Below are 26,169 nucleotides of genomic sequence, written 5' to 3' on the forward strand. Positions count from 1 at the left end.
GCATCCCACAAAAACTGTGAAGATCTTTGGTAGTTCCACTCATGTTGATCCACAAAGATGGATCCGATGCTACGCTAGCTGAAGCCAAGACAATGACATACCATAGAAACTATTCACGAGAACTATCACGTGTTCAGATGGTTGGAGAAGGAAGTCTTTACAAACTAAAGACGCTGTTCAAGAACCCCCTTATTTTTCAAGATTGGAGATATCGATGCAGACTTCCCGTTCTCGTTGTAGATATCTTCACCACAAAATCTGTGAAGAGCTTCAGTATTCCATGTCATGTTGTTCCACAAAGATTCAATGTACGTCAAGTCTTCGGAGTAAACAGGCGACGTTACCCCAGCTATTTCACTGCACTAGCAGAATCCCAGAACACCCGACACAAGCACAAACCAAATTATTTCTGGAAATAACAGGAATTGTTGGGAATTCTGAAAACATAAGCGGATGGTAAAACCATCCGACCACAGAGGGTAAGTTTTATTTACTAGTAGTAGTGTCACTGTCATGGAAACTAGTGGCAATAAAATATAAATACTTTTTTTCAGTTTATGTTAAGAAGGGATTTATTGATGAAAACATTGGTAAATGGGCGTTCGCTTGTACAGCGCTTTTTCTACCTTCAAGGCACGTAAAGCGCTCCTTTGTCTCTCTCTCCTCTTACTGATTTGATAAAGCTTCAGGAGCAACTGGGGGTTCAGTATCTTGCTCAAGGGCACCTTGACACCATCTGTGCTGAGTATAGAACGCGCAGTGCTCGGGTTAGGAAATGACCACCTGAGCCGTGCTGTCCAAACATTTGGAATTTTTTATACAGTTTTCCAAAACAAAAAGAAAATCCATTTAGCATGAAACATGAAGTCGACACACTTGAGTTGCTTTTGTGGGCTACGAAATGATGATTTTCATCCATACAATGATATGCCAGGCCGGAATTGGCCCCCTCGCCATGATTTTGACACGTGCGGTAGACTTTGTCTGAAGAATAATGCCGCATTGTATGTGCACAACAAAAGGAATACTTCTGAAGTTTCCTGCTGAGCAGCTGAGCTCTCCGAGCACACAGAAGGCAATGCGATTCATGTTTAATTTCTCTCTTTTTTTTTTTTGGTTTGGTTTTTATACTTTTGCACCTGACTCTCAAAGGCAGAGGCTTCAAGCAGCTGAAAGAAGAGGAGGAGGAAGATTGCTGTTGTGGTCTGGTAACAGTGCCACCGTTGTTGTCGTTCCCGTGCCTTTTCCGGGGGTCGGAGGTTGCTTTTTTGTTCATTTGAAACAATCTGTACGCAATTATATCCGCCGTGAGACGGCAATTATCCCCAACGATATTTTTTGTCAGCCGCGTAACCGGCGTGCACATGGCCGCCTCGCTAGCGACGCCTCTCTGCGGTCCGCCGGGGCTGCGGGAGCGCTTTCATCAATCCCCAGCGTCGGAGGGTTAGGGTTACTTAACGACATCTGCAGCCCACCGCGAGAATTCCAAGGGGCGTCTGCTGCGGGGAGCGTTCGTCACTGAGGTTAGCCGCCGCGCTCGCTCTCGACTCCCGGGCTCAGTCGGCTGCATGAAAGTAGTAAATTACAGGTCCATATGTCAGGGCAAAAAATACACCACCTTCCTTCCCTCTCTGGAGTTCTGGGGGTGTTGTCAATGGAGAGCTAATAATGATGATGGTAATAATAATAATAAAGCACGGATTGGACTTGTGGGTTCCTCATATCCATCTATCTTCTGGTCACCAGCCAAGGCTTCCTAATAGGAAGAATACATAAAGTGAACATGAACGTTTAGTGTGGTGGATATGTTCCAGATCCACTCACAAAGAGAACCCATATGAAATCATTGTTTGGTATACTTTTATAATTGATACTTTTCTTTGTTTAATCAGGTGAAGATAACGTTTCTCATTGGAAATGAGAATCCAGTTTCTCATTTAGAGTTCTGATGTGGAGACAATTTAGAGTTCAGTGTCTTGAGAGTCGGGATTCCAACCGTCTACCATCTGACTGAACTGAGCTTCTCCATGTTGCTGTTTTCGCTGTTTTATTTCCGCCTTATAAAACCCTAAGATCTCCAACGGCTCACGATCTCAACCGCAATTGACATTACCTCTCGTGATGTCAATGTTTTCTTACATTGTGGCGTCATCCGCAAAGGTGGGAAAAGTAACGAGCCTTTTTCTGACAAAATAAGGAGTAGAAAGTACAGATTCTTCAAAATGTAGGAATTAAAAGTTAAAAGCTGCCAGAAAAGTACAGACGCCTAAAAAATGCTTTTTAAGTAGACTATTTGGAATTGGTAACTTGCCACCACTGGTCATTAGTGATCACGTTCATAAAAGTTTGAAGATCGGCGCTCCTCCGTAATCTTCTCGTCAACAAACCTCTCATGTTCTCAGCTCTTGAGAGCTCTTGCGGCGTTCGTCGTTAGCGTACTCCAGCGACGTTTTGGCGTCAAGAAGGGCTGTCAGCCTCCTCATCCTCCTCTTTTTCATCGTCTTCTTCTTTCTCCTTTTGTCTCCATCGCACTCGAGATGCTCGCTGTTCGAACTTCTGGATCACGACAAGCCTCCACTTTCTTTCCCGCCTGGAGAGAGGGTTCGTGAACTTTGTGATGTCACGCCGACGCCTAATAAGCTTCATCATTGGCTGGTGTTGTTGTCACGGCGATCACAGAGGAAGAGCGCGTTGTCTCGCTGTTTGGCAGGCGGGCGCGCTGCCTCGGTACCTGCTCAAGTAGTCAAAAACGTCGTCAAATGGAGAATAGGAAAGGCAACATGCCGTGCATTTGCAAGCCGACAGTAATGCTGTAAGATGGGTTTGAAGCGATATTCAAGTGTTCTGGGGTTTACACTTTTGCATCGTTTGTTAGCATTAAGCTAAATGAGCAAAGCTACTACACGTAATAAATGCATGTTTTAAACAACATGGAATTCTCTTTGTTCTATATTTAGTTTGACAGTAAACTTCAAATGGGAGTGCCATTAAACAGCTTCTTCTTTTTCTTTGTTTTAACAAGTGTACACTTTCTGCAGAACTGCTGAAACATTTCACTGGGTCATACATAATGAAATGATTAATAGGAAAGTAGTAATTGGTCTTTTCACAGATTGTACAGAAGCAAGTCACACCAGAAGAAAGTCACAGTGATGAAAAAAGAATTAAAACGCTCCCTTGAGTCAGTGTGAGGAAATAAAACAGCTTCATCGCACATTCATCAATAGTTTGTGTCACCGGCAGGAGAAAATAAATGAAAACAAAGCCACAGGGATGCAAAGTGAGATTTAAATGTTCTACTTAAGTGAATCACTGCAAATTTTCTTGTCACTTCTCGCTGTTAGCGCGTCGCCTCGTGTCCGCAATGTCCTGATGGAGCGCGCTGAGCGCGACGCCGGGATGACGGGCCGTGCCCGACACGCGCGCACGCGCACGCACACGCACACGTCCTCATTCATTTCCAAGAGGACATTGTCAGAATGGAGGATCCATCCGGTCCAGTCCAAATTGCCAATCTTATTTTCAATGCTGACGCAGGAAGCCTGTTGTCTTGACATCTTAACATCCTCACGAATCTTTGTGCCATGTCAGAGCAAGAACCGTGTTGATTTTGAAGGGTACCCGCCCTGAAATTGTCATGTTTTCCTCTCCCAGTTACAATTGCTTTCCTGCCTTTCCAAGAAAATTTCAGGAATTTATGTGATAAATCAGAGCAAGAAACTCATTTAGTTGGATTTTTTATTTTTTTATTTTTTTTGTTAAACAAAAGTGGCTTTAGAAAGTCACCCCGATACTTTACAAGAACCTTGTTGGCTCTCTCTCTACCAGTCGCAATTGTTATCTTATCGTCACAGCATTTCAGCAATTTAGTTTAGTGTCAGCTCAAGAACCCTATTAATTAATCCATCCATCCATTTTCTGAGCCGCTTCTCCTCACTAGGGTCGCGGGCGTGCTGGAGCCTATCCCAGCTGTCATCGGGCAGGAGGCGGGGTACACCCTGAACTGGTTGCCAGCCAATCGCAGGGCACATGCATACAAACGAACAACCATTCGCACTCACACTCACGCCTACGGGCAATTTAGAGTCTCCAATTCATGCATGTTTTTGGGATGTGCGAGGAAACCGGAGTGCCTGGAGAAAACCCACGCAGGCACGGGGAGAACATGCAAACTCCACACAGGCGGGGCCGGGGATTGAACCCGGGTCCTCAGAACTGTGAGGCTGGCGCTCTAACCACTTCACCACCGTGCCACCCTATTAATTAATTTTACTTTTATTTTTACATTTCATTTTTGAAGTCTTCTAGGAATCTTCAAAAGAATCCTGTTGGTTTTAAAGGGTACACAACCCCAAAATGACTCTGGGACTTGACGTCAAGGGTAAACTCTGTACGTGCTTTCCGTTACCAGTCACAATTTTCAAACAATCTCCTTGACATCTAAAAGGATATTTGATGTAGGAAAGAGAAAGAATCCTATTGATTTTGAACAATATCAGATTCAGGTTGATTGAGATAACTGGGCACAAAGTCACATTTATTTTTTTTTATTTATTTTTTTTGCATTTCCAGCAAATTTTGTGGTTTTGTCTTTACTTTTAGTCCAAGGGGATTAGGATAAATGGTGACAAAGTTGCATGTTTTATGCATTTCCTGCAAATCAAACTTTGTGGCGTTTTCAAGAACCCTGTTGATTTTGAACCAAGAGGCTTGAGGTAGCGGGGTTGTCAAATGTTGGTTTTAATTCCTTTTTAACTCGCAAATTTTAGCCAATTTTCCTCACCTTTGACTGTAAATCAAGCCAGTTTGCGCAAATAGATCAAATAACATTACATTACATTGGGTATTGTGTTATTTGTAAATAAGTAAAAGACAATTGCAGCGTCTGTTTTGAAAGGCTGTGTTTATTAGACATAGGTGTTGGGAAAACGGCGCGCTATCGATTTAGTGTCGACAGATAGCAGAGGTTTGTCAGACTGAACCAGCCGATTGAACGTCAATTCCTTCTTTAGCGCCCCAACAGACGCGCTTTATTCTCTTACATTCAATGTGGACAAGCAGCCTTACTGGGAGGGGATTTTCTTTGTGATGAGAGAGGTGAAAGCAGGTTGAGTGCGCTTAATGGACACACAAATGCACGCACACGTACACACGCACACACACAGCACTTGCTAATGAAGCTCCTCATCCAAAAAAAACATTCATTAACATTTTGGTTTCTTTGCTTTACTTCCACAGCAACTACAAAAAAAATAATAATAATAATCCCACGACTCTGCAAAACATCCTGGTAGTTACACAACACACACACACATACACAACAACGAGGCAACGTGTAATTTAGCAGCGAAGCATGCCACTGTTGATGATGTTTCCCATTAAGCAGCATCAGTTGCCATGCCGACCACAGCATTAATTAGGAAGCTAATACTGCGGAATTCTTGCTTTGCTCGCGCCGTCGTCACGAGGACGCTTTTTCTGCCACTTTTAACGATTTTCACAGGATGAACCTGAACATCAACAGTACAATTATGAGGCTGTTGACATTCATTCATCCATTCATTTTCCTTACCACTTATCCTCACAATGGTCGGGGGCTGCTGGAGCCTATCCCAGCTATCTCCGGGCGAGAGGCGGGGTCGCCAGCCAATCGCAGGTCACCTAGAAACAAACAACCAGTCGCACTCACATTCACACCTACGGGCAATTTAGACTCTTCAATTAACCTATCCTGCATGTTTTTGGGGTGTGGGAGGAAACCGGAGAACCTGGAGAAAAACCACGCAGGCACGGGGAGAACATGCAAACTCCACACAGGCGAGGCCAGGGATTGAACCCCGGTCCTCAGAACTGTGAGGCAGATGTGTTAACCAGTCGTCCACCGTGCCGGTAGGCTGTTGACACTTATGTTTAAGAACAAACGGAGACACCGAAGCATGTTTTCCCACATGTAAAATTCACGTTTCTACCAAGCGGTCTAGTCAGTTAATATAAAGGTTAATAAGTAATTTTACATTTACATCATCAAAATGCCTGTGTTGCATTCATTTAGTCATTTCCCCCCCCCCCAAAAAAAACTATTTAATATTTATTTACTTTGATTAAAATATTAATTTTTTTAGAATTGTTGTGTAATTTTTCATCAATTTATCTCATTTAATTGGTTGAATGTATACATTCAGATTATATATTTCTATAAGATTATCATATATATATATATATATATATATATATATATATATATATATATATATATATATCTTATTAAATGATTAATTGCAAATAGTACAAAAAAAACAAATAATACAATAAAAAATTAGAATGATTATTTTATAGTAAAAATAAGCTATTTTACATATTTTTTTTATATTATCTAAAATGACCTGACACGTATGTCTTTTTTCAAAATCACAATCAAGTTTGCCCGCCCCTGCTTGATCTTCTTCTTTTCCTTTCGGCTTGTCCCGTTAGGGGTCGCCACAGCGTGTCATCCTTTTCCATGAGAGCCTATCTCCTGCATCCTCCTCTGGAACACCAACTGCCATCATGTCTTCCCTCACGACATCCATCAACCTTCTCTTTGGTCTTCCTCGAGCTCTCTTGCCTGGCAGCTCCATCCTCATCATCCTTCTACCAATATACTCACTCTCTCTCCTCTGGACGTGTCCAAACCATTGAAGTCTGCTCTCTCTAACTTTGTCTCCAAAACATCGAACCTTGGCTGTCCCTCTGATGAGCTCATTTCTAATTTTATCCAACCTGGTCACTCCGAGAGCGAACCTCAACATCTTCATTTCCGCCACCTCCAGCTCTGCTTCCTGTTTTCTCTTCAGTGCCACTGTCTCTAATCCATACATCATGGCTGGCCTCACCACTGTTTTATAAACTTTGCCCTTCATCCTAGCAGAGACTCTTCTGTCACATAACACACCTGACACCTTCCTCCACCCGTTCCAACCTGCTTGGACCCGTTTCTTCACTTCCTGACCACACTCACCATTGCTCTGGACGGTTGACCCCAAGTATTTAAAGTCCTCTACCCTTGCCATCTCTTCTCCCTGTAGCCTCATTCTTCCCCCACCACCCCTCTCATTCATGCACATATATTCTGTTTTACTTCGGCTAATCTTCATTCCTCTTCTTTCCAGTGCATGCCTCCATCTTTCTAACTGTTCCTCCAGCTGCTCCCTGCTTTCACTGCAGATCACGTCATCTGCAAACATCATGGTCCACGGGGATTCCAGTCTAACCTCATCTGTCAGCCTATCCATCACCACTGCAAAAAGGAAGGGGCTCAGGGCTGATCCCTGATGCAGTCCCACGTCCACCTTAAATTCTTCTGTCACACCGACAGCACACCTCACCGCTGTTCTGCTGCCCTCGTACATGTCCTGTATTATTCTAACATACTTCTCTGCCACTCCAGACTTCCGCATGCAGTACCACAGTTCCTCTCTGGGTACTCTGTCATAGGCTTTCTCTAGATCTACAAAGACACAATGTAGCTCCTTCTGACCTTCTCTGTACTTTTCCATCAACATCCTCAAGGCAAATAATGTATCTGTGGTACTCTTTCTAGGCATGAAACCATACTGTTGCTCGCAAATACTCACTTCTGTCCTGAGTCTAGCCTCCACTACTCTTTCCCATAACTTCATTGTGTGGCTCATCAACTTTATTCCTCTATAGTTGCCACAGCTCTGCACATCACCTTTGTTCTTAAAAATGGGCACCAGTACACTTTTCCTCCATTCCTCAGGCATCTTCTCACACACTAGAATTCTATTGAACAAGCTGGTCAAAAACTCCACAGCCACCTCTCCTAGATGCTTCCATACCTCCACAGGAATGTCATCAGGACCAACTGCCTTTCCATTTTTCATTCTCTTTAATGCCTTTCTAACTTCCCCCTTACTAATCATTGCCACTTCCTGGTCCACCACACTTGCCTCTTCTACTCTCCCTTCTCTATCATTTTCCTCATTCATCAACTCCTCGAAGTATTCTTTCCATCTACCTAGCACACTGCTGGCACCAGTCAACATATTTCCATCTCTATCCTTAATCACCCTAACCTGCTGCACATCCTTCCCATCTCTATCCCTCTGTCTGGCCAGCCTGTATAAATCCTTTTCTCCTTCTTTAGTGTCCAACCTGCCATACATGTCATCATATGCCTCTTGTTTTGCCTTTGCCACCTCTACCTTTGCCCTGTGTCGCATCTCAATGTATTCCTTTCGCCTCTCCTCGGTCCTCTCAGTGTCCCACTTCTTCTTAGCTAACCGTTTTCCTTGTATGATTTCCTGTACTGTGAGCTTCCACCACCAAGTCTCCTTCTCTCCTTTCCTGCCAGAAGATACACCAAGTACTCTCCTGCCTGCTTCTCTGATCACCTTGGCTGCAGTGGTCCAGTCTTCTGGAAGCTCTTCCCGTCCACCGAGAGCCTGTATCACCTCTTCCCGAAAAGCTGCACAACACTATGTTCGTGCCTCTTCTGGAAAAAAGTGTTCACTACAGCCATTTGCATCCTTGTTGCAAAGTCTACCACCATCTGTCCCTCCAAGTTCCTTTCCTGGATGCCGTACTTACCCATCACTTCTTCATCACCCCTATTACCTTCACCAACATGTCCATTACAATCTGCACCAATTACGACTCTCTCTCTGTCTGGGATGCTCAGAACGACATCATCTAGCTCCTTCCAGAATTTCTCTTTCACCTCTAGGTCACATCCTACCTGTGGGGCATAGCCACTAATCACATTACACATAACACCCTCAATTTCAAATTTCAGCCTCATCACTCGATCTGATACTCTTTTCACCTCCAAGACATTCTTAGCCAACTCTTCTTTTAAAATAACCCCAACTCCATTTCTCTTCCCATCTACACCATGGTAAAATAATTTAAACCCTGCCCCTAAACTTCTAGCCTTACTGCCTTTCCACCTGGTCTCCTGGACACACAATATATCAACCTTTCTCCTAATCATCATGTCAACCAACTCCCGAGATTTTCCTGTCATAGTCCCAACATTCAAAGTCCCCACATTCAGTTCTAGGCTCTGTGTTTTCCTCTTCTCTTTCTGCCGAAGAACCCGCTTTCCACCTCTTCTTCTTCTTTGACTTCGACCCACAGTAGCTGAATTTCCAACAGCGCCCTGCAGGTTGACGGCGCCGGTGGCGGACGTTGTTAACCCGGGCCACGACCGATCCGGTATGTAATTCTTTGGATGAACGCTCATATTTGTTTGGCAAGGTTTTAAGCCGGATGCCCTTCCTGACGCAACCCTCTGCATTTATCCGGGCTTGGGACCGGCCTACTGTTTGCACTGACTTGTGCCCCCCATAGGGCTGCATTCCGCCCCTGCTTGATACACTGGTCAATTAGTGTCCAGATCCATGCATGTGGCGCATGCAGCGGAGACATAGCCAAACGCAAATACCCTTTCCACCACGTCAACAACTTCACAGAGCCGCATCACATCAGATCAGCGTTTCACACTGCGTAACCTGGCGGTGGCTTACTGTTTTTAATATTTACACGGAACGTATCGGCAAAATACAGCCTTAAGTCAGAGTTTTGCTCACAACACAAAAATAAAAAAGTGAAGTCAGCCTTTGTAACTTGAAAAACTTGTAAGTTGGGGCACTCCTAAGTAGAGGTAGTACTGCATTACAAATCTTCTGAGTGCGACTTGGTGTTGCTCTCCAAGCATAATGAGCACGGCTAATGAGTGCGTAGCAGCGTGGCAGGCTTTTGCTAGGCGCTTCCTTTCGGCGCGGCCGCTTCCCATCTTGTTCCGTGGCGTTCATGTAAATGTCAGCGGCGAAGGCGTGTCAGCGAGATAAAAGGCGCCGTCGCAGACGGAGCGTCGAGGCGCATTTAACCATGCGGGGGTGCGCGGCGAGGAGGGAGTGCCGAGCTATTGATGGATGCGGCGTGCCGGCTTCTCTCGCGTTGGATGGCGGTGCCCTTTTAAACCCCCTAGCTCCCGTTTATCTGCTCCCATTTGATGTTTACACATTATTTATGCTGATCTCTATAAGCCCTTTCAACTGGATAACTTTTGAAATGAAGTTCTATGCAATGAAAAGAGACTCCATCACGACCGCCGGTGACCCGCCGGAAAATACATGAAAACAACAATGGACTGGGAATAGAAGAAAATTATACGTGTGACCTATTGGTCGCATTTGAATAAGAGGCAGGACGAAGCATCATCAAAAAAAAGATCACTCAGTAGAGTGCAAAATTCCACCAAGGCCCAACAATGCAAACATCCGTCAAGATTTTTGGAGGGCTATGTTTAATATCCCCCTCTCTCTTTTTATTTTCGTCCACGTCCCTTTTCACGCTCACGTTCCCGATTAGTGGGCCCACAATCCAGCGCTTTCACGAGGATAGATCGGAACGCAACGTCGCTATGAACGCTCGGCCGCCACAAGCTGCGAGACGGCGTGATATCGGCGAGGACCAATCAGAGCAAAGCTGTTTGCCGTATTTAAATTAAGAATAGCAGCGATCCAATCGGAGCAAAGCTTATTTACGTAACAAATATTAATGAGAAAGGCGTAAAAGACCAACTAGAATAGCTTGAACACACTCAAATTAGCATTAGTGGCACAGTCCCATATTTTAGTGTTTTGATTCTTTAAGTTGTGACACAGTTTTTCCAGGTAGTTCCAGATAATTTTATTTTGAATCAAGTTTTCAATTTACCACTTTATAAATTCTAATAATCTCTCTCCCTGACCCTGTCTAGTCAAGCCAGACTGCAGACTACGTTTAAATAGTACTACATAACAGACTGCATACACCTCACCACAGTAATTAGAGTTGCGTTTGGGATAATAGTAAAATACATTTCTTTGGGCAACACATACATTACATACTGTAAATTAATTAGCAGTCGGTTGTTCTCTGCCAATAATGAGAAGCCGGTCGAAGCAAAAATTGCCAGGGCCAAATTTTTTTCCCCAGTCCAGCTGTGTCTGAGGCTAAACAATGTCGCCCTCGCTCTCTGTCTCCATTACCTGTGGACGCCTTCTGTTCTTCCCTCATTAGAAACGCTCACTTCGCCGTGGTCAACTTTCAATACGTCTATTAGATTGGGAAGACATTTGCTGATATTCTATGGACCGAATACATTATGCTGACTTGTATTGTGGTCGGATTTTCCTCGCGCCTTTATATATTATGGTATTTGTTTGCTTTGATTTGTTTTTATCAGCCTACGCCTGGTCCTGATCCATACGATGCTAAACGAGCCCGCAAGGCATTGCACTATTTACATGATAAGAGATTTAAAAAGACTTACCACTTACAGGATGTATGCATCACATCTGCTGCACAGTACAAAAGAGTTGCAACGTGGTACCAGTGCTACTTGCAACGACATGACTATGACAATTATTTACAGTTAAAATGCAAAAAGATAGCGTTTACCCACTTTTTATTTGCAGGTTAGTGTTCAAGAAGCCTAAAAAAAATTAATTGTAGTAATGTAGTGCTGGTGCCACTTTCAGTAGTAAGATGAGTTAGCTTGGTGGCTAAGTCCGTGGTTGACATAAACAGTTGAAATACAGAAAGTCACTCTTTTTTTTTTTCATACTGACTGCTTAAATCGATAATTTAGAGTTTAAAAGACCATACCGCTATTAAATTGCTGATGAGAACAAAACATCACAATGGTGCAGCTAGCTGAGTTAGCAAGCGACCTACTGTATGTGCATGATTGACATGCAGTTAAATACAGAAAGTCATGATTAAAAAAAGGTTTGTACTGAATATTGATATCATAATTTACAATTAAAAAGCCAAAAATTGTACATTACTAAGCATCAGACTGCTGCCATTTTTAGTAGGTAGCTGAGGGAGCAAGTTAACATGGTTGACATAAAATTAAATGCCAGAATTCAAAATGTTTTTCTATACTATTACGTTGTAATTTAGTGTTTAAAAGGCCTGACGACTGTACAAATACAGCTACGAAATTGTTGTGCAATACAAAATTGTACACCAGTCCCACTTTTAGCAGCTAGTTCAGTTAGCTAGCTAGCTTGATCCATGGTAAGTACAGAATCAAAACATGTTTTAATAAGCTATTTACATTTCAATGTTGTGGTTGTGGAGTCCAAAAGACTTTTAGTACCGGTAGCTATCTAATTTGCAACTACAGTTGACAAACAGTAAAGAATAAACAGTATATACACTGTATAATGTACATATCTGCACATAACAACTTTTAGCAGCTACCTGAAGGAGCTAGCTAGTTAAGGCCATCAAAAAATAAATAGGCCTACAGAAAGTCACAATTTTCTTATATTATTCAAAGCTATTTATACTTTATAATTTAACGTGTAAACTAAAATAAAGTTGTAAAACTACACTTCTAAAGTTGTTCGCTGCTGAAGAGTGATTAGCAATGTCAGCACTGTAGCATTTTTTATATATATTAATGGAGCGGCACGGTGACCGACTGGTTAGCACATCTGCCTCACAGTTCTGAGGACCGGGGTTCAAATCCCTGCCCCGCATGTGTGGAGTTTGCGTGTTCCCCCCGTGCCTGCGTGGCTTTTTCCAGACACTCCGGTTTCCTCCCACATCCCAAAATCATGCGCGGTAGGTTGATCGAAGACTCTAAATTGCCCGTAGGCGTGAATGTGAGCGCAAATGGTTGTTTGTTCATATGTGCCCTGCGATTGGGTGGCGACCAGTTGAGGGTGTAACCCGCCTCCCGCCCAAAGATAGCTGGGATAGGCTCCAGCACGCCCGCGACCCGCGTGAGGAGAAGCGGTACAGAAAATGGTTGCATGGCAAATCAACACTACCTCGTTGTAGTGTCGTGTCATACTTGCAGAAATAACATGTTGTACTTTTATTTGGAGGTGTTCTTCACTGTCAGCTGCTCTTGAAGCTCTTTGCGATGTGTTACATGACAACTGTGCTAACTGTTTTATTGCTGCATAAATATTTCATAATAATCAGATAAATGTGCTTCAAAAAGAGCGTGTTTTTCCTCCTATGCAATAAATTCACTGACAAATTATGCACTTAACATCCTTATTTTTCTTTCAACCCAGCCTTCCTTTATTTGTTGGCTGTGGTTTACCACACATGCCTACATGTTAAGCAAATGTACATGTGTGTGTGTGTGTGTGTGTGTGTGTGTGTGTGTGTGTGTGTGTGTGTGTGTGAACAGATGGCGGTAATTCTTTAACACTCTGATTTGTGAAACATCTGAATATATCAATGCGTGATGCATTTATCACCTGTGTGTGATAACATTAACAGTGTATATGTGCTATATAGTCATGTATGTATTTGACAGGATTTATTGACCGAGTTGCTTTGGGAACATTTTGCACAAGGAGCAAATGTTGCAGTGCCCCACTAGATCCATCAGGTGGCGCTATGGTGAGAAAGGCTGATACATTTTGAGAGTTAGAATTTATATCCAAGGTAACAGCCTGGAGTTTGGAGTTTGTTTAATTGGGCTTTTGGAATGTGAATGTGATTGTGCCACCTAAATTCTGCCTAGCAACAAGCAACCACTAATGAGTGGCAACCGTTTACTTGTTGATGGCATAAAATGTTTTATTATTCCAGTTGTTGCATTATAAATCATGTCAACGATTTATTTTCTGCAGATTGCTGCTGGAAGAGAAAACAACAAAGCGCATCAGACGGTAGTAATGATTGTGCCACATCAATTCCGCCTAGCAACAAGTGAACGCAATCGAGTGACAGATATTTATTAATTTGTGTGGTTGTATTATGCATAATGTCAAGTATTTGTCGTCTGTCGATTGTTGTTGTAATTTGGAAAACAAAAAAAAGTAGACTAATTTGGACCATGCTCATTATTTTGCCACATTAATTCTGTGTAGAAACAAGTGACAACAAATGTGTTTAAGCCATTCTGTTGATCGAGCAACATGTTTTTCACTCATGAAGTTGTATTATGAATTATGTCAACAAATGTTTGAAGGTTAAATTGTAGTTTTATTTAAAAAAAAAAAAAAAAGAAGAAGTATATAGACAGTTACTTTTACACTGTTGAAAATCTAATCTCTCTTAATGAGGGAGAATACAGCATTGTCATCTTCCTAGTATATAATGCTTTGTGTCTGCTTCTTCTGTTTGTTTTTTTTTTCTTTAGAACTGCTTTTAGCACGATAGAACTTCCGAAGAGCACGGCTATATTTGACACAAAGGACCTGATTCAGCTCCATACCGCCTTAATGTGTGTGCGTATGTGTGCGCGTGTTTGGATGTTTTGCACTGATTACAAGTTCACGTCTACACTGGAAAGTCACCTCCAAGGCAAAAGATGAGACAAAGCTGCCAAGCAGACTGATACTGATGAAACCACTCAGTGTGTGTGTGTCACATCTAATTGACATATTTAAACTGTGCGTGTCAGTGATTATAGGAGATTGGGACAAGCCCCCGGCATGCCCCTTGTGTGTTTTTTTGTTTTTACCATCCCCACATTGACAGGGTTCCTTGCGGGACGGCCCTCTAATGGAGCATCGCACTTAAAAGATGGCGGCGTCTGGTGCGAGCATTCCTCGGGTCGGGCTGAAGTTAATTACCTGCGATTGAACAGTTACTTTCCGCCTCTCCGGGGATGCACACGGGAGAGAAAAAGCCACGCATATTCAGGTCAGTGCCGCAGGAAAACAAATAACTTGTTTGGACTTTTTCCTCATTTCAACTCTTGTATGTGTGTGTGTTTGATTCATGCATGTGGACAGAGGACATCCCGCTGTGGAGTCACTGGCAAGACACATTAACTTGCCCGTATGCACATGCACATTGCTCACAAACATGCATCATATAAATAATTTTGTTTTAAACTCATTGGCAGGTTTCATTATTTTAAGGCCAGAAAGGTTCACTCTGAATCATGTTAGCCGCTACCTGACATAATTCAAGTGTAGCACACAACTTTTGCCTTTGTCAAATGTGTGAAGTGGAATTGTTTTGCTAGTTTTTGGCAGCCTACCATTGGGGGTGTCAAGTACAGTAGCAGCAGGGAATTGTTGTATGCTTTGTTTGTATGTGTTGCTGCTCTGTGTGCCTTTAAGTAGCAGTTTTTCGACAGTTTATACTTACTGTAACATCTGTGCTAATTTCCATTAGCCCGTGTTTGGCGTTTTGCATTATGCGTTAGCATTTAAATAGCAGACTTTCCTTAGATGAAATTATGTGGTTTGGTAAACAATATATACACGATAAACGACAATGTTCAGAGGACTGACAAGACAACGAGCCACACCTGGAGAAGACGCAAGTGGTTGAAGAGAGCTGATTGGTTGAGACAAGGGGGCAGGGCTGACGAGAACAGGGCGAGACAAAGACATAACGGGCAGGCTGGAAAGACGCAGGAACTTTGAAATGATCTGGACCATTTTTTTATGTTAAAACAAAAGATAAACGAAACACAGATTGTGACATTTTAATTCCAGGAACTTTGCATACTTGGTATGTGTAGTTTCTGGAACAAAAAGATGTTTGAAGCACCCCAAAGGTTCCTGGTACTAGCAGAGTCGTCTTTTTGACCACGGAACTAAATTTCAGTTGTTCAAACATGGTCGAAACACACAATGTTTTAGTCCTGGTAACTTTGGTTCCAGTCCGATGTGTCCACTATAGAAAGTACTAGCAGGGTCTTGTTTTTGGGTCTCAATACTCAAAACCCCAGATACACAACGGCCCTCTGAAAGTTTTTTGGTTCCAGGGGTGACGTTCCTGCTGTCGAAATGCGCCATTAGTTTGAGCTCCATCTCATTTTCATACCCTGTCAACATTATGATTTATTTTGTCTCCATTTGAGCTGAGGATCGCAGGCTGTCAAAAGAGCAAAACGGCCATCAAATGTAATCATTCTTTAAGTGAGCTGCATAAAAGCATAACTGAGTCAGCACAAGTTATGCGGTTGTCATGGAGACACGTTCACATCCTTTTCAGCGCGTGTGCTGTAAAGCATAAAGTCACACGTTGAGCAAACGAGGGCTAGCAGAAATAATGTTCAGTGCGTAAGGAGGGGGGTGGGGGGGGGGGTTAAAAAAAAAAAGTAAAATAAAGACAGACGGAGAAATGGCCACGAGCCAGGGAGCATTTATGGGACTGGAGGGGTGACGAAGGGAGGGTGATGGGAGGATAAAACGGGGGGGGGGGGGGGGGGGGTCGTTGATATTTATCCCCGAGCGTCCGGCATCCGAGTGTGCATCCGAGCTTGCCTTGCTGCGGTGTCACAGCGCTCCGTGGCTTTTAATAGGAACACGGCTTAAGAGGCCCTTACATCTCTCGTTTCACTTCGACTTGTCACTCACTAATCCCTCTGTGAAGTGTAATGCTGCCGGATTAGCACCGCAACCCCAGATTCTCAAATTATCATTAACATCCCCCCACCACCAAAAAAGAAAAAGAAAAAAAATAACACTGTAGCTGCTGCTAATGGGAAGAGAATTATGCAAAACGGGGGGGGGGGGGGGGGGGGGAATGACCAAGCTCCCCAATCTCCCCCAACCTCCCTGGCTGAATTCATCATGTCACTTTATTGAGTACAAATTGGAGCCGCGCGGATTAGCATGTTGCTAAATTGATGTCCAGCGGATGAGAACGAACATGCACATGCATGTACGACATCACAGAGGGATTTATTCACAGCACCCAGTCCGCCGTCCATCTGCACCGCTAATCCCAGCGCCGCCACGAACAACGGCGACGACCCCCATTTTCCGACCCCGAGCCAGGCGCCTCGTATTCACAATTAAAATCTTCGGAGTATCTGGAAACACGCTCCACCATCCATGGAGGGATCGCAAACTTGGAACTGCCCTAAGTAGGGATTTAAGACAGGGTTGGGATCTCAAATTTGGCTTCATAGACAGGGTTAGGGTTTCAAACGAGGATTTAGTTTTCCAATTAGGGTTTCAAGTTGTGTTTACGCTGTCAAATTTGCGTTACGAGCCTGGACTAGGGTTTGAAATTAGTATTACGAGCCTGGGTTGAAGTTTTAGACTAAGGTTAGGGTTTCAAAAGGATTAGGGTTTTCAAGTTAGCATTTTGATCCTAAATTTGTTTCAAACCAGGGTTAGGGCTTTAAGAAAAAATCTGGTTTGGCGTTACAAATTTGGGAAGGTTAGGGATTCAAACCTGGATTAGCGATTGAAATTAAGGGTTTCACATTCGGGTTAAGTTTTCACATTACTGTTTCAAATTAGGTTTCTAAATTAGCAAAGGTTAGGGTTTCAAATTGGGGTTTCAATCCATAGTTTGGGTTTCAAGCCAGGGTTAGCAACACGTAAAAATGGCTCATTTAGTGAAGTCACATTGAGGGGGAAGTTTTCTGAGAGTAAATGTAGCATTAAAGACTTTCTTTTTTAATGAGCTCTCATTAGGTGCGTGATGAATGTGACTCACTTTATGACGCGCTTAATTGGAAGACTTAGAGGCGCATGGGGAAACAATCAATAGGATCTCCTTCCAGACAGGGCCATCGATGCGCCACAGGAAAGCCAACACGGATCAACGCAAACATCCCCAAAATTAAAACAAAAATGAAAAGTTTAAAAGCTGCGTCATCTCCTCCATGTTTCTCGTGTCGTTCACCAAAGCGACGGCGCTTGAATGGCCGCTGTGTTTTGCCGCCTCAACAGCTGATGATCACAAGTATCCCTTCCAGGTTTGACCTCGATACGCAGAAAATGAAGCAAGCGACCAAAAAAAAAAACCTTTGTCCTCCACACGCCTCCCGGGTGGGGAATATCACGAGCTAATCGGACAAAGAGGGGAATGATATTTTCCTACGAGCTGCGTGATGATGGATGGAGGAGATAAAAGCCAGCAGAGCCAAAGCCAGTTAGCCAGTTTTTCTTCTTTCTCTCTTGTGGGGGCTCGCATTAGGAATGCTACGTTTGACCTTGACATCATGTCTGGAGATGTGGAAGAATGCTTTTGTGCCGTCTAAGTGAGAAGCCAGCAGACAGGTCCGGTCTTCCCAAATAGAAAGTGGCGCCTCGAGATACAAGCTGTCCATAATTTTTTTTTTACTTTGACTTGCGAGCGCTGCAGTGAACACAACTCAGCACTTTGGCAAATAGTGAACAATTTATGAAATAAAATAAGCTTCAAGATGTTTATTTCCACTCCCTGTTGAAGTTTACTGTTAAAATAAACATAAAAACATAAAAAGTGAATTGCACCTTGTGGATTTAAAACCACCATATAGCTGAGGATTTCAGTCCACGAGCTTAATGCTAACGCTAAATAGCATCTATGTTGCAGTGCTATAACCCTTTAGGCAAAATATTTAACACAAACAGTCCAGCAACGCATGTAGACAGACAATACAACAGTACTCACAGACCTATATTCTTTATCTTCTGCACTGCACTGGTGAGACGAGAATAACTGCGAGGTCTCAATGAATAGTATATCCAGCTGTCAGTCTTATACTGCCCCCAGGTGGCCAAGAAGGGCACACCGGAAAGAGCAGCACAAACCGTTTAATTCCATTGAATTATGTCATTACTATATGTTTTCATGAAGTTCAATATTATGGAGTGTTATTTCATAGTGGGGATGGTGTTCATGGGGGAGATAGAAACAGTCCCGAGAACTGTCTGTGTCCACCACATTTACACAGGTTCCCGCACAAACATGGCCTCTTAGGTAAAATAGGACATTAATAATGGATGTTTTTATCCAAAAGTGAGTGTTGTAAAACATAAAATGCACTATTCCTTTTCTATAAACAATTAATTAAGGATTGATCATCCATTTATTGATGTCAGACAGGCTATTGATACATTTGAATCGATATGTAGGTCATAATTTGATATAGGCAATCATTAGGAGGATATTCTTCACACAGAACATACTATACAGTATGTCCATGGAAAATGACCAGTATGTAAGGGCCACAGCATTCTGAACAAGTTCCTTATGGTTAGTTATGGATAAAGCCTTGGCAGTGGTCCACATGCGCTTGTTTGTCAGGTTGACGTTTGTACGCCGTCCCCAGGGGACCACACGGAACACCGGAGACGAGCACTTCCTGTTGAGACGAACGCGACGACGCGGTGACCCTCCGTTGGCAGAAAGAATTTAAAAAAAAAAAAAAGAAAAGAATGTAAGAGTGTACATTTTGAAGGCATCATAAATCACGCCGTTCGTGGCAGGCGGCCCAATTGTGCTGCGAGGGCACGCCGAGGCCGCCATCATCCAAACCTCCTCCTTTGTGTCCCCAGGCTGCATCTGAGGGAAGAAGTGGAACGGCGAAAAAAGGTAACGTTCCCCCCCAAATTCCCAAACCGGATTCTATGGAGTCTATTTGGGACAACGTGGCCTGGGAGGAGCGTCTCGCCGACGTGTGTGCTTCTTAATCCTGCAAGTTTGGGGTTGGACTGGAGAGTGTGGAAGCTCAAAACGTGTTTTGAAAAGGCAATTTCTCACCAGGAAAAGTGTTAGTTTTGGCCCATTTCACTGGTAAAATGTGGGTATTGAACCATTTCAATGGGAAAACTGGATGTTGAAACATTTCACTGGAAAATTTTGAGTGTTGAGCCATTTCAGCTGTTCGGGTGTTGAACCCTTTCGCTTGAAAAAGTTTGGCTATTGAATTATTTCACGGGGAAAAATGTGGGTTTTGACCCTTTCAACAGTTAAAGTGGGTGTTGAACCGTTTGACGGGAAATGTGTGGGTGTTGAACTATTAATGGGAAAAGTGGGTCTTAAGTCATTTCACCGGGACATTTGTGAGTGTTGAACTATTTCACCAGGAAAAGTGAGGGTATTCAACCAACCAATCAACCACCCAGGTAAAGGGTGGGTGTTGAACCATTTCACTGAGACAACGTTTAGCGTTGAACACCTTTACCAGAAAAAGTGTGGGTGTGAACCCTAATGTGCTTTGCTTTTTTTAAATTTTATTTAATTTATTTATTTATTTTCCACACTTGAATGACAATTAAATTAAACATGTTGAAAATTAGAATTAAAAGGCTGGCCATATTATTAAAAAAAATATCTAAATTTAAAATAAATTGTAGAAAATTTGGATTCCAATTTTTTACTGACCTTTAATTCCTTCATGCCTTCATTGTGTCCGTATGTTTTTGATTTTAAAAAATCAAAACGTTTTTGATTAACTATTTTACCGCAACCCTGGTGAGAGTAAGGTTATTTTTTGTTCTTTTTAAAAAGAAAACGGGTTTCAAAGAAATTGAATTTTCATTGGCCTATGATTTTTTTTGTATTATTTATTTATGTTTAAACGTATTCTGGGTCACATTGACCCATGTGCGCTGTCGCTAAGAAACAAGTACAATGGGAAGGTTAAAACATGGCCTATGCAGTTACTAAAGGATGAAGGATGGTGACAGTTTGACTGTAGAAAAGATTGTTTTTGTTTACATTATTTCATATGGGAAAATTTGACTGTGTTCAAGCTTGTGGGTTTGTGTTTATTCATTTATTTATTTATTGTGCTGATATGGATCCCTCTAATGGCAATCGGCCTTGAAAGGAAGTCCTGGCCTTCACATCCACGACAGCGAGTCAAGGACTCTCTCCGGATGTTCCGCTTTGAAGTAACCACACGGCGTCGTGCAGCTGTCATTTGTTCTGCTGTCAAGGTTGCCGCTTTGACTCGCATCTGGGGCTGATCCCCTGATGGAGGCCCACGCCAAGCACAGCGCCCCCACTTGGCTCGGCCAATGTTTGACGTTGTCGGAGGTTAAGCGGTCGCTTGGAGAGCTTCCCGGGATTGAAGTCGGCGGACAACAGCAGTCGTCGGGACACCAGCGACACCATAAACATCACTTCCCAGGACACCTGCTCACACGTCACAAATCCCAATCCAGATCTGATCCAGGGTGGAACATTTGGTTGAGGTTTACAATGGAAGATCCCATTTAGGATGAGGGGAGTTTTCCCAGGTGATCTTGAATGAGAGTCTGAATTCGTTGGCGTTCAGACGCTGGGTGTTGAACCTTTACACTTTCAAACTTTGATCTACAGTAGATTCAATTCAGTTTCATCCAAATAGTGCCAATGTATCAAAAACCTCAAACATGTTCACTTCCAAGCTCCTCACACTTCAAATGAAACCAACTGAACTTCCAACCACAGCCCTAGAGTCAGCTTCTGTAGCCGGGGATCGGATCGCCAAGGTACCCGCCTTCGGCTACCGCCCAGCTCGCATTGCACCCGACCCCTATGGCCCCTCCCACAGGTGGTGAGCCCATGGGAAGGGGGACCCATGTTACCCTTTCGGGCTGTGCTCGGCCGGGCCCCATGGGTGCAGGCCCGGCCACCAGGCGCTCGCCTTCGAGCCACACCTCCAGGCCTGGCTCCAGAGGGGGGCCCCGGTGACCCGCGTCCGGGCAAGGGAAAACGGAATCCAATCATTTTCACATCGAGAGGAGCCAGATGAGGTGGCTTGGGCATCTGATTGGGATGCCTCCCGGACGCCTCCCCGGTGAGGTGTTCCGGGCCCGTCCCACCGGGAGGAGACCCAGGGGACGACCCAGGAAACGCTGGAGAGCCTACGTCTCTCGGCTGGCCTGGGAACGCCTCGGGATCCACCCGGAAGAGATGGATGAAGTGGCTGGGGAAAGGGAAATCTGGGCGTCCCTGCTAAAGCTACTGCCCCCGCGACCCGACCTCGGATAAGCGGTAGAAGATGGATGGATGGATGGATGAACTTCCAACCCAGATATGATCCAGATTTGAACAGTTGGGTTTACAATGGGAAATCACATTTATTACGAAGATAGTTGTGTTTGCTGATCTTGATGAGAGTCTGGATTCTTTTTTTTTTGTCATCAGGTTCAGGACCACACTCCTCATACCCATACAAAGCAAACCAACTAAACTTCTGATCCAGATTGAACTTTTGGTCGCAGTTTACCATGGGAAATTCCATTTAGGATGATAGATGATCTTAAACCAAAGTCTGGATTCTTTCTGTCATCCAGACAATGTGTCAAGACAAATTTAATCCTTTAACACAATTCAACAGAAAACAAATTGAGCACCCAATCCAGATCAGATCCAAATTGCACATTTGGCAATATCAAATCAATACAAGATGTTTAAATATGCATAAACACGGCATCAAATAAGATTATCTGTTGTATTTGTTTGTTTTGTTTCTTCGTTTATTTAATGGCGGCACGGTGGAGGACTGGTTAGAGTGTCTGTCTCATAGTTCTGGGGTTCAATCCCCGACCCCGCCTGTTTGCATTTTCTCCCTGTGCCTCCAGTTTCCTCCCACATCCCAAAAACATGCATGCTAGGTTAATTGACAACTCTAAATTGCCCGTAGGTGTGAATGTGAGTGCAAATGGATGTTTGTTTGTTTGTTTGTGCCCTGTGATTGGCTGCAAACCAGTTTAGGGTTTACCCCGCCTCCTGCCCGATGATAGCTGGGATGGGCTCCCGCGACCCAAGTTAGGAGAAGCGGCTCAGAAAATGGATGGATGGATGTTTATTTAATTGTTATTTCCAGATATTTGTGATTAGCTACATGCTAGTTATTTGTGTGATTGTTGAAACCTTGGCAGACGTCCACCACATGGAACTTTGCAGGTAAACTTCCTGATTTGGGGGGAAATGATCTTCACTATCTGTGTGGTAAATGAAGTCTGTTGTTTTTGCAGAGCACATCTCTAAATCTCGACTTCATTACGCCACGCATTACACAACTTAATGACTTTGCTTTCTTGTGATAATAGCATTACTTATCTTGTCATCGGGAAGCAACGCTTTCCAAAAGAATCACACCTTCAACGCCACACCGACTGATCCCCAGTGCAGATAGTGACGCTTCCCATCAGATTATAATTACACTTGATAATTTAATTAAAAATAAATCATGGGGCTTGTTTTCATCGTATTCACTTAATGAACAGTAAGATTAACGCACTTGTCTTGTGCTCATTTGATTCCGATGTTCTTTTTGGAACGTCTGCGTAGGATTGGAGGGCGAAGCGTACCAAGCGTTGTGCAATAAAAGCGGGAAAAGAGTGGGTGTTGAACCATTTCACTCGGAAAATTGTGTGGGTGTTGAACCCTTTTACAAGGAAATGTGTGGGTTTTTAACCCTGTCACAGAAAAAGATGGGTGTTGAAACATCCACATGCCCCTTCTATGGTTAGCACAAATTTTTTTTCACTTTTTCGTTGTTAAATATTCAAGCTCCATGTTTGCTTAACAACAGAATTGTGACACACACAACAATAAAAGTTGAGGCTGTACTTGTCCATTGTTGAAAAACAAATGTAAAACATCTCAATAGTCCATGACCTCATTTCCATCACAACTTGTTCAGCTCATGAACATTTTATTTGTAGTCTGCTAAGAGCGCTTAAGAGTTCATTACATGTATATGTCCGCACAAACACACACACATGCAGAAGAGATTAGAGGGCAGTAATCTGGTGGAGGCAGTGTGCACTGGATGAAGCAGTGATGAGCTGCATTAGTTTGATTACTCTCTAACCCAGCAGTTTACATGTTGGGCCTCTAATCTGATTTTTGGCCGGCACACTCCCGCCGCCTCACCGTCCTCACCCCGTCATCCGCCTCCCAACATGAAAGCAGCACAGCTGTAAACATCAATAAAGATGCAAACAAAGTCACCGAACCAACAAACACTAGAAAACATGAGCATAGTGGCGAAATTGGTCAAACCAAAGGAGTCGGATTACAGAGCCCTGAGGAACACCTCCTATACAAAATCCACCCAATTGTTGAATACACATTTTCAGTGATAACACAGTGAATGAAGCACTTTAATCAGATAAATGTAATCACACTGCAGGAATTTTTGTACATTTCTGTCAATCTTACAAGGGTTTATTCCGTGCTTTTGATGTATATACTTTGTAGTCTTTACAAATTAATCAACTACCTACTATTTAGCAGGACTTTTTCATACTTCAAATGCCGATTCTTTGTGGTAACTAAATTTAAATAATGAGTACTTTTATTGTAATCTGCCCCAAATTACTGTCGTTGTTTCCCTGGGGTGTGGTTAGAATGTTGTGGAAGTCAGTTTTGTGTAATCTTGTCAACAAACAAGCAAACATCATGAAAATATAACAATGACAATGCAAAATAACATGCATTGCATTGCCCAATGAAAAACAAGAATTACTTTTTTGTTTGTCAGATTTATAAAACGTTACAAAAGTGAAAAATGTGTCTTCTGTGTGAATAATTTTTGCCCCCTTACCATTTAAAATAAAACATCTTCCACAGAATAACTGCAATAACTCGTAATTCAGAACCACAGTCATATATACATTTCCTCATGCCAATGTATTTTTCTTATTGGAAATTTCAGACTTCCCAGTTGTGAGCATTGTAGCAAATGTTGCAATGATTCGAATATACATTGTCATTACACGTGTACGAGGCAACAAAATGCAAGTTGCATTTAACCAGAAGTGCAAAAGCAGTAATTAGGTACTGTATATACAGCATGGTATATAGTTTTTGTATATCTGAGACTATGGTCCTCAGTCGAAAAAGGGTGGTGTGCCCTCTCCAGTTCGGGGATGAGATCCTGCCCCAAGTGGAGGAGTTCAAGTATCTTGGGGTCTTGTTCACGAGTGAGGGAAGAATGGAACGGGAGATCGACAGGCGGATCGGTGCAGCGTCTGCAGTGATGCGGACTTTGTATCGATCCGTTGTGGTAAAGAAGGAGCTAAGCCGAAAGGCGAAGCTCTCGATTTACCTGTCCATCTACGTTCCTACCCTCACCTATGGTCACGAGCTGTGGGTCGTGACCGAAAGAACGAGATCCCGGATACAAGCGGCCGAAATGAGTTTCCTCCGCAGGGTGTCCGGGCTCTCCCTTAGAGATAGGGTGAGAAACTCGGTCATCCGGGAGGATCTCAGAGTAGAGCCGCTGCTCCTTCACATCGAGAGGAGCCAGATGAGGTGGCTGGGGCCTCTCGGACGCCTCCCCGGTGAGGTGTTCCGGGCACGTCCCTACCGGGAGGAGACCCCGGGGACGACCCAGTACACGCTGGAAAGACTACGTCCTTCGGCTGGCCTGGGAACGCCTCGGGATCCCCCCGGAAGAGCTGGATGAAGTGGCTGGGGAGAGGGAAGTCTGGGCGTCCCTGCTAAAGCTACTGCCCCCGCGACCCGACCTCGGATAAGTGGTAGAAAATGGATGGATGGATGGGTATAGTTTTTGTCAAATTCAGTCTCTTTCTACAGGTATGACTCACTGGGGGGGAAAAACAAAAAACAAAAAATCATTAAATCATGTACATCGGTTGCACATCAAATGTGGTCAACTGTAATTTTCCCCTCTTCTTGAAAATATTAGAATAACATACGTCAATATACCACCTTTTATTCATGTAGAGCCGACGTGCATGCTAAAATGAAATACTTTTGTGAATGTAGATGTGTGTAATATACAATAGTATGATTGTTATACAGCATGATAACTATACTGTATGTTCAGTGTACTATGCAATGTTTTAATAAGTCCCAAATGTTTCGAATGTGAATGAAAGTAATTCTAGAGTAAGAGCGACTACTGAAATGTAGCAAGTGTCTTGTTGTTATAACAAAGGTATGAAATGGAACCGGTGTTAAAGTTGAACGCCGTTATTTTTCTCTCCCCCTCCACCTCCCTCCCTCCATCCCTCTCGCCCCCTCTGCTGCCGGGGACTCGACAGCCAATGGGCGGCTGGCGTCCTCAGCCTCCGTGTCATCCACCCAGCGAGGACGCAGTTGCTGCGGACGCGCGGCCGACGCAGGCTGCTCTCAATCGGATACTCTTCCTCCGTCTCCCAGCCTCCATCCGCTCCTCCGCGGGGACGAAGCCGCTCCGTCGTCGGCCGGGTGAGAGGTTCTTGTTTCGGCTTTGTTTGTGCGCTCGGCTCGGCGTGATTATTATGGTCTCATCAGCGGGCTTGCGGAACAACACGAGACCTCTTTTATGTTTGCATATTCACGAGCAACTTGGAGCGATTTTCCAGTTGATTTGAAACTTTCACTTTTTCTTCTTCCCAAATGAAATTCCGAGTAGCAGCAGTGGGTATCCGTCGTCGGTGCCCTTTTTATCGGTGAAAAACTTGGTTATCTTTCACCCCGGTCGCTTCCAGTCTCACTCCCGGGGAGCTC

General features: G+C 43.6%; 1 protein-coding gene across 1 annotated transcript in view; it reads left to right on the top strand.

Moving 5' to 3' along the window:
- Positions 1-14,527: 14,527 nt before the first annotated feature.
- The window catches only part of LOC133469935 (cadherin-6-like), a 61,977-nt gene continuing 50,335 nt past the window's right edge, over positions 14,528-26,169 (top strand). Inside the window, exons 1-2 of the mRNA XM_061757597.1 lie at positions 14,528-14,670; positions 25,722-25,887. The gene's annotated coding sequence lies outside the window, so the exon portion shown is untranslated. The remainder of the gene's footprint in view (positions 14,671-25,721; positions 25,888-26,169) is intronic.

This window comes from Phyllopteryx taeniolatus, chromosome 20 (assembly GCF_024500385.1).
Source record: "Phyllopteryx taeniolatus isolate TA_2022b chromosome 20, UOR_Ptae_1.2, whole genome shotgun sequence".
NCBI lineage: Eukaryota > Metazoa > Chordata > Actinopteri > Syngnathiformes > Syngnathidae > Phyllopteryx > Phyllopteryx taeniolatus.